Source organism: Lepisosteus platostomus, chromosome 9, assembly GCF_059453375.1.
Source record: "Lepisosteus platostomus isolate fLepPlt1 chromosome 9, fLepPlt1.hap1, whole genome shotgun sequence".
NCBI lineage: Eukaryota > Metazoa > Chordata > Actinopteri > Semionotiformes > Lepisosteidae > Lepisosteus > Lepisosteus platostomus.
The window spans coordinates 36,386,386-36,403,815 of record NC_142619.1 but is presented as its reverse complement, the minus strand read 5'-3'; the positions used below and the strand labels follow the sequence as shown (position 1 = coordinate 36,403,815).

At 35.0% G+C, this 17,430-nt stretch overlaps 1 protein-coding gene across 8 annotated transcripts in view; it reads left to right on the top strand.

The window, feature by feature from the left end:
* The window catches only part of cald1a (caldesmon 1a), a 125,815-nt gene that overhangs the window by 51,258 nt on the left and 57,127 nt on the right, over window positions 1–17,430 (top strand). For 2 of the 8 annotated variants that reach the window (XM_088644857.1, XM_088644859.1), the window contains exon 1: window positions 16,107–16,451. The exons of 1 other annotated variant lie outside the window; for it this stretch is intronic. The gene's annotated coding sequence lies outside the window, so the exon portion shown is untranslated. Of the gene's footprint in view, window positions 1–16,104; window positions 16,452–17,430 lie in introns of those variants that run through there. 5 more of the 8 variants (XR_015941161.1, XR_015941162.1, XM_088644853.1 and 2 more) reach the window with 4 other exon arrangements.

Sequence of the window (17,430 nt, the reverse complement as noted above, 5' to 3'; positions counted from 1 at the left end):
AATCCAGTGACATACTTGTAAGTTAATTGGCTTCTGGGAAAACTGATGTGAGTGTATGCATGTTTGTGTGTGCACTGTGATGGACTGGCTTCCCATTCAGTTGCTTGCTGGGCTAGGGTCTGGTTTCACCATGACCCTGAATTGGATGAAACAGGAAATGAATAGATGTTGAGAAGAGGGTTAAAACAGCAATATCACATATTCCAATCTCAGTTCTCACTCTCCTCCCAAAAAAGTTAAAGTAAATATTTGCAGAAAAAAAATGTTAAGGCCCACCTGTGGAAAGTGGATAACTTGAATAGTCCTCCTTTTAAAAATGCTGTAATCAGTAGATTACCAATTACATTTTAGATAATCCTGCAGAAGATATTAACTAAAAAATGAGGTTCTCTGACTAAGAACTATGGTTCTTAACTTTTATTTGCCATGCATGCATTGTTTTAGTAGCACTAATTACAGAAAAGTATCTTCTGACAATCAGAAAATTAACATATAGAATAACAAGGAAGACTATTACTGTTTCTGATCATCTGTGTAGACTTTCCAAGGCCATAAGCACTGAATGTCTGTATGCTATAATAGAAATAACACATTTTACAATAGAAATGTTCCAGAGTAGCACATATTGAATAAAATATCGCATGTAAACAATGGGCAAAAATTTAAATTTAAAATGTACAGTTGAGTTGTCTGATTTAGACATGGAAACAGTTTTTCCTCTACTGCATGCAAAAGGTTAAGGAGATGTAACCCTGCAATTAAACCAGTTTAACATTTTGCAACTTTGTTGCTGACTTTGTTAATGTTTTTATGGATTTTTAATCCAAAACTAAAAAGATTCCATTCTTTTAGCCTGTCAGTGCAGGATATTTCTTTGAGCACAAGAATGTAACTGATTGCTTTTCCCTGGACTGATTCCAGAAAAGAAATATATATTTTTAGTTATGTGGTGAGCAAAATTGTAGACAATATTCTAAATGAAATCTTAGAAGTACATTGTAAAATTTTAACATTATATTCCTCTTTTTAGTTCTAGAAAATCTGAAAATTTAATTATAGACTGCCTTGCAGACCTATTCATCTCATTCCAGTGATGTCTTTGATGATAACTTTGAGTGCAGTGAAATCAGTCATTAGGAATTGAACAGTGTATCGTTCCACCCAGTCACTGCCTAGATCAGGCGGGGTAGGGAGGGAACTGTAGTGGCTGAGCCATGTTCTTAACCATGTGTTGTGTTAACAAATTAGCATTTGCACTCATTCACCTTTGCATGATTCAGGGAGGATTCCAGAGGGGAAAAAAAGTGATACACCACAGATAGTGTGCTGATGGATATTATACATGTTTTCATTTGCAGGAAATTCCCTTAAACTTATATTATAAAACTATTATAAGTTTTTATTAAATTATGAAAATGAAAGCTGGTTCTTTATATTGATGATGTCTTATTGTGAAAGATATCCATAAGGTATCCTACGTATTTACAAAACCAAGTTTTGTAAACCAATATATTCAATAAAATCAGAAACCTGACACAAGATCAGTTTCATTGTTTCATTACCATTGAATTATTAGCACAGTAAATGTTAGAAATGTTCTTGTTGCAAAAAATAATGTTTAATGACTTCATATAGGTCAAATCCTGGTTGTATACTGTATAATGATATATTCTAAGCAAATCTCTGCTTTCACACTTGTCCTGTAGATTCTGTAAATTAGTTGTACTAATACTGTACATCCTGTAGGAAGTGGAAATTGCTGTTGCTCTGCAGTTCTGCTGTATTATTGCATAAAACGTAAGGCCGTTCAGCCCATCTAGGATGTTTGGTTGTAATTGAGCTGCTGACTTCATCCAGCTGTTCTTCATCCTGAAAGAAGGCATGGTGTCAGCATCAACAACATGGCTGGATACTTGTTCTAGACTTCCTAAATCCTCTTCTGTAACAAAAGTGTCTCCTGGGATCAGTTCTAAATGCACTTCCCATTAGTTGTAACACTTGTGTCCTCTGGTTCAGTTGTTTCATCTTCGTATCACATTTTGACGACAACTCTTATCACATGTTAATTTGACATACAGTATGTACAGCTTTTGCTTAACCATTTTAGATATGAACAATGACGCTGATTACTTCAGTCTGAACACACTTAGAAAAATACGCTTTTTTTTCTGTACTTGAAATATTAGAATTAACATTTCAATATTTGATAAACCTTTGCTCCCACGCACTATTTTAATTGTTGTTCCTGTAAATTAATTAAAATATTTATGGAAAATTTATATTTGTTATAATACAACTTTATTTTAGAGGGAAATGTAATCAAAAAGAAAACTGTTTAGAGAAATTGGGAAAATGCCCATATACAATTAACCACTGTTATTTGCTCTTCAAGGAAATTGTATTTACAGTATATGAAATTAGGAGGCTCTAGACTTTATTTTACTAAGAAAATGTAATCTTGCCAAAACAAGCAGGGCACTTATTAGCACTTATAAGATATAGTTAGCATATAAAATTTAAACCCTCCCCACATATGTAGTCTATCTCTATTGTTTATCTTGCATGTTTAATAAACTAAGAACAAAAAATGTATAAAACCTAACATGTAAAATAGTTCTGTAGTCGCTAGTCAAAATATTAGGAATTCATTGTGAGATAAATATATTTTTGTAGTGGTGGACAGTGCATGTTGGCTGGAGGAACACCAGAAAAACTTCCATCACATCAGCTTGCCAGAACAGCTCCCAGATCTCCATTCTAATAAAAACTGTTGGAAATGGTGAGAAATTGTGTTAAATTCCATGTGTCCTTCCTACACACCCTTAACCTCATCACAACCTCAAATAAAAGTGACCCCTCTAGAACAACTGGATGTGATTGGGGGCTGCACATACAGTATTTTAGTCTTGCAGTATGCATACTACAACTCACTCAGGCTATTTTCATTGCTGGTGGAATGTTAACAGGTCTAGTGGGAGCTCTAAATATTAGGTTAGACCTAGGTAGAGATTCAATTTAAAATGTAACATACTTTATTTGGACAGTTTCATCTGATGATTCTATATGGGTTGATGTATGTAATGTAATGTGTCTAATGCATAAAAATATATTAATATATTGTTTTTAATGTAATGTTAACTTGTCCTGTTTGTATTACAAATAGATAGTTAAGAAAATAGTGAATAGTGAGTTATTTTATCACTGAGTAATAAATCAGGCACACTTATTAACAATGGTAGTCGCATGCAAACAAACACAGTGTACAATATTCAACATGCTCTATTTGCAAACAACGCATCCCAGATGCCTAGCTCCTGACCTACCATAAAAATCCCAGACTGCTACCACGTATTTAAAGATCCTATAGAACACCTACACAGGCCTACAAGAGATGTAGACCTACCTTCTAAATTCAACAAAATATGACCTACAGTGAAAAATATCTCTCTCTAAATCTGGATACTACAAACTCGTTTTCCAAATATTTAAGTGCATTGGACCATCATAGTCAGATGTGGCATCTTTTGCAAAGATCAGATGACACCTTTAAGCCACCAAACAGGATACTCTCCACACCTTGGCTGTCCCTTATTATCCTGTGCTCTCCATGAAAAGAACAGGAGTAGAGACGAGACTCACCCTTGCTGGACACCCTATTCAGGCATGAATGCCAAGAAAGGAGAGACAGCTCTCACTCCAATAATAAAGGTACTGTACCAGTTAGGGTTCAAAAGTGGCACAAGCACCTCTGATTTTGTGACATCTTGAGGAATGTGGTTGTGTATCTTCTCTTCAGGATCTCAAATGCCATAGGTAATTCCAATCTTTTTTCCTCCAGATACAAAGGAAGAATTAGTAGTGTTTTAAATATGGGCATTAGTAAACTATTTATGATGATTGAAGTGATTAAGTCTTAAAGTTTAAATTAACTTTCAATTAAAGTAATTATCTTTTAAGCCAAGCAGTGTTGGAATTCAAAGCATGTTTATAGTCATTTTCTTGTTGATAGATCGAATAAAAAAAATAGAAAATCTGATGAGTGGATGATGGAACTGTGGATTCGTTTTTGATTCAGTTAATGTTTTGCACTACTTGAATGATCTTACTCGAGTCTGCTCTTGAAACACAGCTCCTCCAAATATCTAATTTAGACTAATGTTCTTAGAATATTTTATTTGATTTACATCAAATATAAAGAAGTTCATTTTTACCACAAAACTTCAGATTCCTTTGCAAACTTAAGGCAAACCTTGTGGTTTCTAGTCTTTAATAAAGACTTTGTTCTTGCTTCCCTGGCACAAACTCTTTTTTTGTGCAAATGTCACAACATGAGCTACATTTTGGGCTATGGAGATCACTTGATGTCCCCCCCTGGGTTCCAAGAGACCCCAGTGATTATTTTTCTAGCTGCTCTTAGTAATTATTTCTTCCACATAGAGGTTTCATGTTTGTGATTTTAAACTTTTGACACATCCAGATTATTCTTCCTACTGAAGAAACTGGAAAACTGCGTCTTTGAGGTGCCTTTCCTATATCATTTGCCAGGTTTGTATATGTTAAATTTATGACACCATTTGATAATTTATTTGACCTAACTTTTGTGATCATATTTATCAAATATGATGATTTTCAATTAATGTAAGCTCCAATACAACAAAATAACTCCTACCTGTACACTATACACAGTACATCATCAATTCTAAAGATATGACCACATTTTACCTTATCTAGTTACACTAATCTTAGATTTATTTAACAGTTTTGCACAATGGATTTAAATTATTTTCTTGTATTATATTTTTTGGAATTCAGTACTTTATATGGCATGTTCCTATTCTGCAAGAAAAAAAAAGGTTTTGCATATATTTGGAAAATTTCTACATAACACAATTCTGTGGAAATGTGTTGTCATATATTGTAAATGGAAGTCTGATGTTTCGTAAGAAAATCTGTGTTTTGCATCTTGGCCTTTGGCGTCATTGTAGTGCATTGTGACAGTAAGTTTATGAGAACTATAATTAGTTACACTAGCAAAGCCATAGCACTCAGAATTGCTTTGCAAGTTTTCTTTTGGCAGCTGGTTTTTAAAAGAAACACTGGCTGGTTTTTTGTTCTTTTTCTTTATCAGGGTTCTCTCTGTACTTCTATCTTTTTTTTTCTTTTTTCCGGGAATGACGGCTTTTGATTGACAAAACCGAGAAAAATCCAACATGGGATGGTCCACTTTATGCATAACTGCAGGTTCACGTGACCTGATCACCTGATCAAGCCCAAGTGAACTGTTTTCGGTAGGGGGTAGAAACAGTCTGTTAAAAGAACAGAACATGGGTTCACTTTCGGAAGCCCCTGATCAGACTGTTTTGACAACTGCCCAACAGCAATTATAGTTATCGGGATAAAAAAGCAGTCAAAATCTGAGATTCTGAAAAACCACTGTATACCAAAATGTGCTCTAAAAAACGTGAAGATGATTAAACATCTTTATCTGGCCATTTTGTGCTGCTGATAAGGTTTTTTATTTATATAAATATATAACAACCAGTTTAAATTGTTACTACAAAATGTGTTCAGAGAAACAAGAAGTCAGTGAAATGAATTTAAAATGCACTCAGTCCTATCTTGTGCCCTTTGCTTCTGGGGTAGGCTCCAAGTTGACACAACACTCTCCAGGACAAGCAGCCTTCTGATGATGGATAAATGGAAAATTGAAGACAAACCCTTCCGCTATGAGCAGGCATATAAATAAAGGTTTAGTGCAGGGATTAACTGGGTTTTCTAGCTACATTCTCACAAACCTGACTTTAAAAGCATATATACCATTACAAGTACAAATATATTCTATAAACTGCTACTGTACATTATTTTAGATATCTCCAATTACATTATTAATATCATTAATTGGGTGATTTGAATCATGATTTGCGTAGTGATTTTGGGTTTGCAGATATGCTTCTTCACTGTATCAGTAGATTACTTTAAGATAATAGGTTCAGAAGTAGATGAGATCGATACAAACGAAGAATTACTGGTCATTTCATTGGGTAGTTATAAACTATAAAAGAAAAGCAATATCAGCTGTTTGGACCTTAGCAAGAGTTCAAGTATACCTAGTGTTAGAAAATAAACCAGTGACACGTTAACCAAACTCAGATGGATGTAACAGGCATCGGTAGTATCAATACAAAAAGTATATGTATATCAGTTAATTCCGATACCTTGCTAAAAATTCTTTAAAGAAGTTGATTATTATCTGTATTTAAAGGTGTTAACAACATATGATTGACAACATACTGTAATGAGCTGATACTGGCAGTCTTAGGCAGTATCCAAAGTCATATCCTCAGGACTTTCACCAAAACAGAATGATCATTTGACATTGCTATAGATCTGAGGTTATACCAACAGTTATCACAGTATGCAACTCTGCCATCATTTGTCCACTGTACAGTAGAAGTGTTCAGATCTAGTTCCTGAGAGGGACAATGACAGCTGTTTTTCTTATTTATATTAATTATTACTACAGTATGTCAAATAAAATATTTCTATCCAGATCTTAAGTAGCTTAAATGTGACAAAGGTATAAGAAGCTACTATTGTGATGCTGTTTAAAATTTAGTATTTTGCTCACTCTACAGCAGCAGGTGCTCAACCCAAGACATGTATTTTCTGGCACTAGCACTCTGCTTTCTGAGCTACAGCGTTTCTCCTGTGGCAGACGTTTCCTGTGACGACTCTCTACCACACAGTTTTAGTGGTTATAATCCACACGTATTTGCAGTGATCTTTAAGACTGTTGTATAAACTGGCTTCTCTCCTCAAGCAGTGCATAAAGCTTTCTCTCTGTCCCTGTTGTATTTTCTGTCTTTTGTTTTGACCCTTGCCGGTTCCAAACTTTGATTATTGTGTTTTTCTTTCCGATTTGACCCTTCCTTGGTTTTGACTATGTTTCTGCCTGGTGTTTTGGTTAGTGTGTCATGGACTCTGCCTATCCTTGCTGCTAGCAAACTCTGCCACAGCATTTGTTAACCATGACAACTTTATCTTTAATAATTTACAGTTTATTTAGCATTTAGTGTCAATCTAAATGTCATTCTTGCTCCTGTATACATCAGATCAAAACACAGTTTCAATACCAGGCATTTCCATGCCTTGAAGCATCAACTTACTAAGAGTTACGATGCAAACTTAGGGAGTAGAATTCAGTGCAACAGCTGATGCTTTGGCTTAATTCAAAGTGTGCAATCTCACCGACATTCCAGAAAATTTTGATGGAATTTAAATCTAGCTTTTATCAGTGAAAAGCACATTGTGGAAACTCTTTCTAGTAGACGTGTTGGTCAATGCATTGAAAATTCCACATTCCTGTGAGCTAGAAGTATTCAGAGAGGATGTATTTCTCATAGGTGTCTCAGAATCGGTACTATTTCTACAATGTCCATAACGAACTATTTGGAAACAAATGGTCTTAACTGAGTATTACAACCAAGTGTGTTCATGATGAGACACAGTGATCTCAAATGGCATCATCAAGGATTTGGGATCATCAAAGGACAGTCTATACACATTATACTGCACGATAAAAGTTCTGGTAAAACACAAGATTCAGCAGTGTGTCTCATTTAAAGTAGATTTTTACATCTTATAATACCTAGTTAAAGAAATAACACTTAAACTGAGAAACCTCGACTATCTGTCGCATATTTAGGTTACCGTTGTAATTTGTGGTGTGTAAATTCCTTATCTCAGTTATCCACACACTGTCTATCCCACTTGCAGTGGGTTACTTTAGGTAATTATGTGCATTAAACTAATTATTTGCGCCCTTGCATGTCATTTTGTAGAAAGTGCACAAAAACATCTTTTCTGCTTTTAATGTACTAAGCAACTATTAGAATTTAAAGAATTTATTAGCTGCCTTGAACTAGCAATAAACTCCTGCCAAAACTAAACAGTAACTTTTACCAAAGTTTGTTTTTCAGCTCATAAATTAAAATACTTCTTTAGAATAAATAACTTTTTAATGTACAGTTTAAAGCACATTTAGAAATGTGGAAAGTCAGGCCACAGACAGAAAATTTATAGTGTCGAGAGCATCGAGAGTTAGGTAAGTACATTAAAACATAACCGATAAATTGATTTTTTTACTTATTGGACATTTTACTCTAAAAGCAGTAAGTGCTCTGGAGAAAATGATTCATTTTAGTGCATGTCTGAGTAGTGATTTGTTATTAAGGGGCACAGAAAGTAGTTAAGTAGTTTTCAGTCATTTATCAAACCCCTCCAGATTCACGTTGTTTTTATTATACTGTATATATAACAAAGCCAGCTTTGGTTTCAATATGATTATTAATGTAGATTTTTGAAGACTGGCAGGCTAACAGATAACCTCTGTCCACGTACTGTCAATTTCATTTTGTCTGTATCTAATGTGTTCAAACATGTAATTGCAGCAGCGATTACCTTTCTCATGACCTCAGGTGGATAGAAAAGAGTTTTTCTTTTGACGGTGTCTTTGTCAGCAGGTTCTAGTCCTCTTAAAAAGACAGATATCAGGTGCTTTCTGCCTGATGGATCTTCCACATTCCTTCTGAAATAGTGAATTGGCCGTGGTTTTGATCCGTGCATCTGATTTCAAATTGAAAGTGCATCAGGATTGCTGAGTCAGGGCATTGAAATCCATCTGGAACATTGGATCACAGTTTCTTTTTTCTTAGGCTGGGCCATATTTTCAAAGCTGTATTTGTGACTGAATTTGTGCTCCAGAATTTTCATTTTGACTTTCCAGTTACATTTCTTCATATTTTGAAATGAAGTGTGACATGGTGAAAATAGATTTGTCTCCAGATCTTGTCTTTCAATCTCTTCATAGTATTAGAGGTCTAGTGTTTTCTTTTGAAATTGCTGTAGGTTTAAAGCTCATGACTGCAGTATTAGTATTTCTGTGTTCCATCATGTTCTTGTTCTTTATTTGGTTTGCCCTAATTATATGTGTCTGCCTAGCATGTTAAAATTCTTATTTTGTTTATTAAGACATAGTTAAAGAAGTCTGTAACCTTTTTGCTTTGAGTTATTATTGTCAAGTTCAATATAAACAGGTACATTTAAATTTCACTTACAGTACATGTTTTAGAAAAATTAAGCAGTGTAACAGCAGCAGATTTACCCATTAATCTTAATCTGTGTAATTACATTTATCTTCATGTCTGCTTAGGAAGTTTAATACAATTTTTCAGTTCCGTAAATTAAACTAATGTGCGTACTGTAAATAGAAAACAAAACTCTTTTAAAAACTTGTTTTTGTTAAGTTCATGTTGACTGTTTTTTTCTTAGAAACATTAAGATCTGAATCTTTTGGCTCAACTAGACATTCCTGATGCTACAGTATGTGCCAAACGCATGGATAGAAGATATGTTCTGTTTTTTTTTCTACTATGAAATGCATGACCACCTGCAGCTCAGTCAGTATTTGCACTGCTTAACATGGCTAATCAGAGACATAGATCTGATAGTGGTGTGACGGTGTTAAACGATAATTTAGCTGTTGAATGAGACCCGAATGAAAATAAATGGGCTGCACAGTTCACCAGCTTCAGGCCATTACATAAACATAAATCTGGCAGAGAAGATGACAGAAAGTTCAGATACTTTAGGAAAAAAATGTAAAAAATCCTTCATTGAGTTTAGTACCGATGTTTCATTTTTTGTAATAGGAATGCCACGTGGAGCAGCATGGTGGCACAGTTGTTAGCAGCTCTGCCTCAGAGTGTTGGGGCTCTGGGTACCATTCCTCGGGTGATATCTGTGATTACAGTAACATTTGAATTGGAGTAGATACATTCAATTTGTAATCAGGCTTCTACCTTTTCGATGTTTCTTTTTTTTAAATTGCATGACACAAGAAGGTAACTGTAAGGTTTGTCTGGATATTAGTTTACTTCTTTATCTACACTGATTCTATATTTACAATAGGTATTCAACTTTCTTATCTTTATTTTCGTAGTGTACATATTAACAAAGGTAATTATATACTACTCAAATTATACACAAATGAGTCATCACATCACGTTCAATAGCTGCTTATCCATTTCATGGTCATGGTAGCCCAGAATCAATCCTAGGAAGCATTGGGCACAAGGCAGGATACACCCTGGACAGGACACCAGTCCATTGCTAGGCACACACAGGCACAAACGCACTCACACCAGGGATAGTTTTACATAAGCCAGTTAACCTACCAGCATGTCTTTAGATTGCAGGAGGAAAGTGGAGTACCAGGAGGAAACCACACAAGCACAGTGAAAGCATACTGTACTAACTTCACACAGATAGCACCCCAGAAAACTGAACCCAGGACCCCAGAGCCATATGGCAGCAATACTAACTACTGCACCACCCTGCTGAATTCAGATTGTTAATAAGGGATGGTATTTCTACACTTCTCCCTGTTATTTCTGCAGGAATTTGTTTAGTTTGTAAAGATTTGTGGAAGTGGAGAGTTCAGTAGAGAATGATTATTGGTCGCCAAGCACACTGCCTTAGTTTGATGCTTGGAGTTAGAGTACTAGTGTGAAAGAAGGCCTGAAATGTTGCACTGTTGAATAAACATGTAGTCTACAGATTTCAGTTCATCATTTAGAAGCATAATTGCAAATGTAAATAACCACACAAGGAATTTACTGAACTTTAATTGGACTTCTTTCTTTTATTCACCATTGTGTCATTCTTAAGTATTAAAATCTTAGTTGCTGTGCAGTAAGTTACAGACATTTTAAATTGTTTTTATCTGCCACGTATCCAGTTTTTCTTGTTAGAATGCTAAGGAAAATGCCCTGACATCTATTCTTCCTTCAGAAACAGTTGTGAAGAAGGAAGTTCCAGGAGAATTTAACAATTCTCCTGGCAGATGCACTCATCAGGTTCAACCAAATGGATACTAGCTTGGGCATAAAATGTGCTCTTCATGCTTTATGAATTCTGTAGTCTTAAGACTCCTATCTTGTACATCCAGAATTATTTGGCTGCATTAGTCTGAAAAATTGAGTGACAAAAGTGCTTGCAGGGCATTTCCTAATATTGTTTAACACATTTAAGCTGCATGTTGAGTATTTATGGATTGTATGCACCTTTTCCTTTCATTCTTCAATTACAGCAGCCTCTCACAGGTTGATATGTAATGGATGGTACCTCTGGAAGTGGTAAAAACAAATGGAGAGTTGTCTTATATGATGGAATAGGAATTTTATTGAAAATTACTGTACTGCTACTGGTGAAGGATCTTTTAACTAATGTACTGCCTCATAAAATTTTAATATGATTTGGGACCAGTTTCAGAAGTGCCAATAAGCCAGCATAATGGCATAATAAAAGTAGACAGCCAAGTGATGATGCAATGAGTTTCTTTTTTATCCCTTTTTTAAATAAAATAAAACCTGAATAGAAATTCAACAACAGTAAGTGAAAATGCAAGCCAAATTTTTCATTCAACGCGTTTTCATTCACAATGTTCAGAAGGAGGAATTGTTGTTAGTATTTATGTAGAAAAAAACTTGGGAATACAGGTGTATTAGTTGACATTGAACTACACCTGGCCTGAACAAGCTTGTATTGATGAAGCATCTATTTAAAGAAGCCAGTGTTATTATTACAAAACTGATAATAAGGATGTGGATTCAAACTGCCATGTAGGGCACTCCTGCTGTACCTTAGAAGAAGTTAATTCCAAGATAGATTGGTCCAGATTCAGTGTCTTTTCATCCTAAGAACTTTACTATTGTGAAATAAATTCCTGTAGTGGCCTATGTGGCCCAGGTAGATGTTTTCTAAGAGTAAGTAATTGAACATTAGTTTTACAGCCTCTTTTAAAGCACAATATCCCACAGAAATGTTTAATTGTTTTGTGAGTTCTGCAATTTTGATCAGACATAAAGGCCTCCCTAAGGCCTTTCCACCCATTCCTAACCTTTTCCCATCTGTTAAATGGAAAAAAAGACCACCAGAACCTATGTGTCTGGGACCAAATGGATGAGAGGTTTCAGCATCTCTGGAAGTTGGCTCAAGCTAATATTTAATAGACAGTATTATATCATGGGTATTGCAGTACCAAAGCAGCGGTGATTGCTAAAGAACTGGCCTCAGCATAACGGGTCTGAGAGAAGCTACAGTAAGGCTGGACTCTAATATCCTGTGGTAGTAAGCAGAAATATTTCATTTATTTCATTATTTTTGGACAAACAAACCAGTTTTGTCAGTTAGTAAAAGGGTTCTTTTTGTTTAATTTACTTTGTGTCTCATATTTCAGTTCTTCAGTTCTTCTTCCAATCCTGGTCAAATCTAAGAAAGCCCACATAACAATATGTGCTGTACACACTGTACAGAGTAACAAATAAAGATTAATTCCAGGCTGAAATAGAGAAAGAAAACACACAATGGCAGAAATGTGTTTTTTCCTCTGTTTCTCAGTGTGGAATTAACCTTTACTTGTTCTTTTCCAGGCAAAGCACGCTGACACAGCTCCACACTTAAACGTGTATTGTATAAACATATCTGTGCATATATTGCATAAAACTGCAAAAACAAAAATAAATGATTCCTTCATAATCCAACTATCTCCTCTTGTTAAGGAATTTAAATAAAACAACTAAACATTACATAATGTAGAAAATTAAGTGCAAAAAATAATTTAATTCTTTGAGAAAAATTAGATACCATTACTTTAGTACAGTATTTAATGTACCTGGGTTTTGCTTCATTTACAGCTTCCACTCTCTTCTGTGGTTTGAAACTGGAACCTGGAAGCAAAACAAACACGTTCCACCATATAACCTCCACTATATTTAACAATGGGCGGGCTGAATGTTATAAAAGTTCTTGTCTTCCTACAGGTATATTGTGTTATGTTTTAACCTTCATCACTCTATACAGTATATTGCCTTTTTTGCACAGGTTGTGGAGGTGAGCAAATATATATTTGACTTCTGATAAAAAAACACAAAATATTCAATATAGGAGGCAGAGAACATGGCTGCATAACATCACATGGTTGTAGTACAAAGCAGCTTTTAGTTGATTATATATGAGTGCACATCCAATTATAATTCTGCAATCTTTACTTTTTGCATCACTGATCTGTGTTAAACTATAATTTTGTGGGCAAGTTTGAAATAATAATACTTAGGTTGGCTATGTTCAGATGCTTTATTAAGGGTTAGTACAGCAAAAGGCAAGTTCATAGCGTGCAACACTTCAAGGGAGGATTTAGAAAGTGTAATCCAAGCAAATCATAGGGAGAGCGTCCATTATTCACTGTAGTCCTTTACCATTCATGACGCCTGGGTGGTCTTCTTAAGGAAGTAGTACAACACTGATATCTATTGAATGGCTTTCAGAAAAGCACAGGGGCTTGATTTTAAATGTTTTGCACATACATAAACCTATGGAAGGTCAATAACGTTTAGCCCCATTACTCTTAAATCTCAGATTGTATCTTCAAAAGTTTATTTAATTTGCATTTTTTGCTTTGGATTACTAGAACATAAAACATGTCTCAAACTTTTCTATACCTTCCATCAAATTAATAAAACTCAACTTGATAATGCAGGGATCTTAGACTTGCCTTTCAGTGGTCCTTTTAATCTGGAAAACAAAAAAAAAACTTTTCAGTGCTTTATTTTGCCATGATGTAAGTTGAGAACAGAATCCTGTGGTTTTAAAGGATTTCCTAACAAGAACATTTGTTTCCAACTGCTACTTTACTTCACTGCTGAAAAATGTTTCTTTGTGCAAAGGACCTATGCTGAATAAAGAGAAAATCTAAATGAAAATGATCTGTACTGATGAAAGTGACCTGATCGATTTCTCTTTGAAAGTTTTATATGTATGAGTTGGATTGCTGCTCATCTGCATTGAATTGTATGTACCCCTGCCTTTTATTTTCTATTATTTGTACTGTACATATACAGTAAACATTTCTATTGCAAAGCTGACATCAGGTGCAATGAACCTGATGAGGTTTGGTGATAAGAATGCACAGTGTGCAGAATGCAGACTGGGGATATGATAAAGTGTTTGTATGTAGTTAAGAGACAATTGTTTTCATTAACCGGATGGAATACATACAGTGCAGTCTATAAGTATTTGGACAGTGACACAATTTTTGCTGTGCTTCACCACATTGGATTTGAAATAAAACAATGACTATGAGGTTAAAGTGCAGAATGTCAGCTTTAATTTGAGGGTATTTACGTCTGTATTGGGTGAACCATATACAGTAGGAATCACAATTTTATACGTGGTCCCCCACCCCATTTGAATGGACCAAAAGTAATTGAACACTAACATAATCTTAAATAAAATGGTGCAGGTTAATCTTCGTCTCATCTGTCCATAAGGCTTTGTCCCAGAACTCTAGAGGCTTTTTTACGTATTTCTTAGCAAAGTGTAACCTGGCCTTTTGTGGCCTTTCTTACCAGTGGGTTGCATCTTGTGGTGAACCCTCTGAGATTATGCTGGTGTATTCTTCTCTTTATGGTAGTCTTTGACACATCTATGCCTAAATCCTGGAGAGTGTTCCTGATCTGTTCAACAGTCAAAAAGGGTTTTTTCTTCACAATTGAAACTATTCTTTGGTCATCTACTACTGTGGTGTTCCATGGTCTACCAGGTCATTTGCTTTTGCTAAGCTCACCAGTGCGTTCTTGCTTCTTAATGTCCCAAACAGTTCGTTTTGACACATCTAATGTTTTGGCTATGTCTCTGATTGATTTATTCATAATTTTCAGCCTCATGATGACCCACTTTAATGGCATTATCACTTCTTAAGGTCCTCATGTTGAGAGATAACAACAACAGATTAAATATATGCAAATGTCACATCTAGAATCAACTCTACCTTTTGTTAGCTCTCTTGTGCATGAACTAAAGATGCAACAACACACAGTTGGTCAAGAAACAACTGATCATCCAATTGTCAAATTACTTTTTGTCCCTCAAAAATGGGAGGACTATGTATAAAAAGGGCTGTGATTCCTATATGGTTCACCCAATACAGACATAAATACCCACAAATTAAAGCTGCCATTCTGCACTTTAACCTCAAAGTCATTGTTTCATTTCAAATCCAATGTGCTGGAGTACAGAGCCAAAACAACAAAAATTGTCACTGCCCAAATACTTATGGACTGCACAGTATATTTCGTGTTAGAAACTGACTTCAGTTAAAATGGGTCTACTCTGGCACCAAAAGGTCATTTGAAATCCTTTTGGCTGAAAAGTACTGAATAAATCATATTATTATTATTAAATTAAATTGTATCTGTAGATAAGGAATGACATTCCTCATCTGCACAAAGTGGTTTACTGTTTATTATTGTAATATCTATTATTTGTTAAATTCTACTTATTCGATGATTATTTCTCTTCATTTATTGAACACCCATTAATCTTAGTAAGTAGTAGTTGAGATTTGTAGTGTAATTAAGTTAAGAGGTATATAAGTATATAAGTAACTCTAGAAATGTATTATTGCACTTAATACTACTGTACATTAAAACATTGTTGGCGGCAGTAGGTGTAAATGCTGTAATAATGTGTTATTTTGTTATATTTTGTAAAAGATCATTTGGAATTGGTAAATGCATTTGTCTTAATAATGTAGGTGTAGAAAACACTACACTAATGAGTAATTATAGTAGACATTTATAATATAATATATATATAATATTGGAAAGATTTTTAATGTGCTTGATAAACATAATTTTTAATGTAAGAATTACTGTCAAACAAGACATAATATGTGTTGACAAATATATATTTATATGTTGATAGCTGGTAGTTCTAATTATTTTGTTAAGAGCTCAGTACAGTTGCAAGTCTGCTGTTGATGATTAATTCAGTATCAATACCACATATTTGTTTCAACTGGCATTTGCAACTCTTAAACTAATATTTACCAAACACACCTATCAAAAGGTAATGTTATGAATATGGGATTATGATACGGTATATTGCTAGTAGATTAGAACATGCCGCCCTGTTTACTTATTTCCTGTTTCGGCACTGCCTCAGAGATGGTCCTATCTGTGAGCTGCAAAAGAACGTGCTGAGTAGTTTAGGCCAGGATGCCAGAGGAAGTTGAGGCCTCCAGCACTAAGCAGGAAGCAATCTAAGAGCTGGCCTTAAATGCCAGATTCCAGGCAGAGTTTAGCTAACCAGTGACAGCTCTGTAAACAAAGCAGGAACAAAAAGAGCAAGAGAGGGAGTGAGGGAGAGAGAGAGAGACGACTAGAAGGAGAGGAGAGAGGCAGGCTTTCCCTTTTCTGGTAGTCCTCTCTGGTGAAGGACTGAGCAGGAATTCTTTGTGCTCCAGCACTTGTGGGATATAAACCAGACTGAGGAGGTGGTGGGGGGTGAAAAGAAGAGAAACAGTCGATGTACTAAGCACCGCAAAAGGAAAGGTAAGGCAGGGGATTTTTTCCAGAAAGATTGCTCACAGAAAGTTGCTTTATGATGTTAGACTCAGTATCTCTTGGGTGGTCTGTTTCAGTCTCATATATCCATTGCTTTTTTTTAGTATGTGTGTGAATGTTTCTCTCATGTCTGTGGTGTTATTAACCACGTTTTTCTTAAGCTGTATTTTTTTAGTCTACTTAGTTTTCAAGCCATGTACATATGTTAAACTTTTTTTCGACTGTTACAAGCTTGTAGTCAATTGTATTATATATGTTTGAGAGGAAAAAAGACTGTTTTTGCAAAGAACAAAGCTTTTCAAAATCAAGATTATGGTAGGGTGTATGGATCTTAGAATTTCTAAGGAGAAATTGATATGTTCTTGTTGTAACATGGAAATCATTGCAGTGAGGGTAGCTTTTTTTGTGGAAGTCTAGGAGAAATTTGCTTTGGAAAAGAAAATGAAATTCCTTTTCATGCTTCAATAATATAAGAAAAAAATATAATGATGTCTCATTTGTGGCTGCAATTTCCTCTAAATTGCATATTTTGGATCTGCAGTGCCAGAATGCTTCAGAGGTTTTGCATACATGTTAGTGAACTAACCAGTATGCACAGAAGAAATAATATCTGTATGTCTACTTTGGAGAGCTTATGTTCAATCGATCATATAGCCAATTAAGTTTGTGAGGTAGTAGTAACTTTAATTCTTTAACAAATAGTTAATGTGGGTAACTTAATCATAGATATCGATGAAGTATTGCTGGACAAACTGCAGAGCCCTTCCCTAAATACCAGACACTATACACGTTTTAGTTTCACAGGTTTATGAGCACTGCAGATCTAACATTAATATATATACAGTATATACTGTAAAAAGCAAAAAGGCAACTGACACATTGAAACAAAAGCAAAAGAATTAGCAGTGTTTCCTCTTTGAGTTTCTAAAGTTAGAGAGTCATGAAATCAAAATCTTTTTAGCTGTAG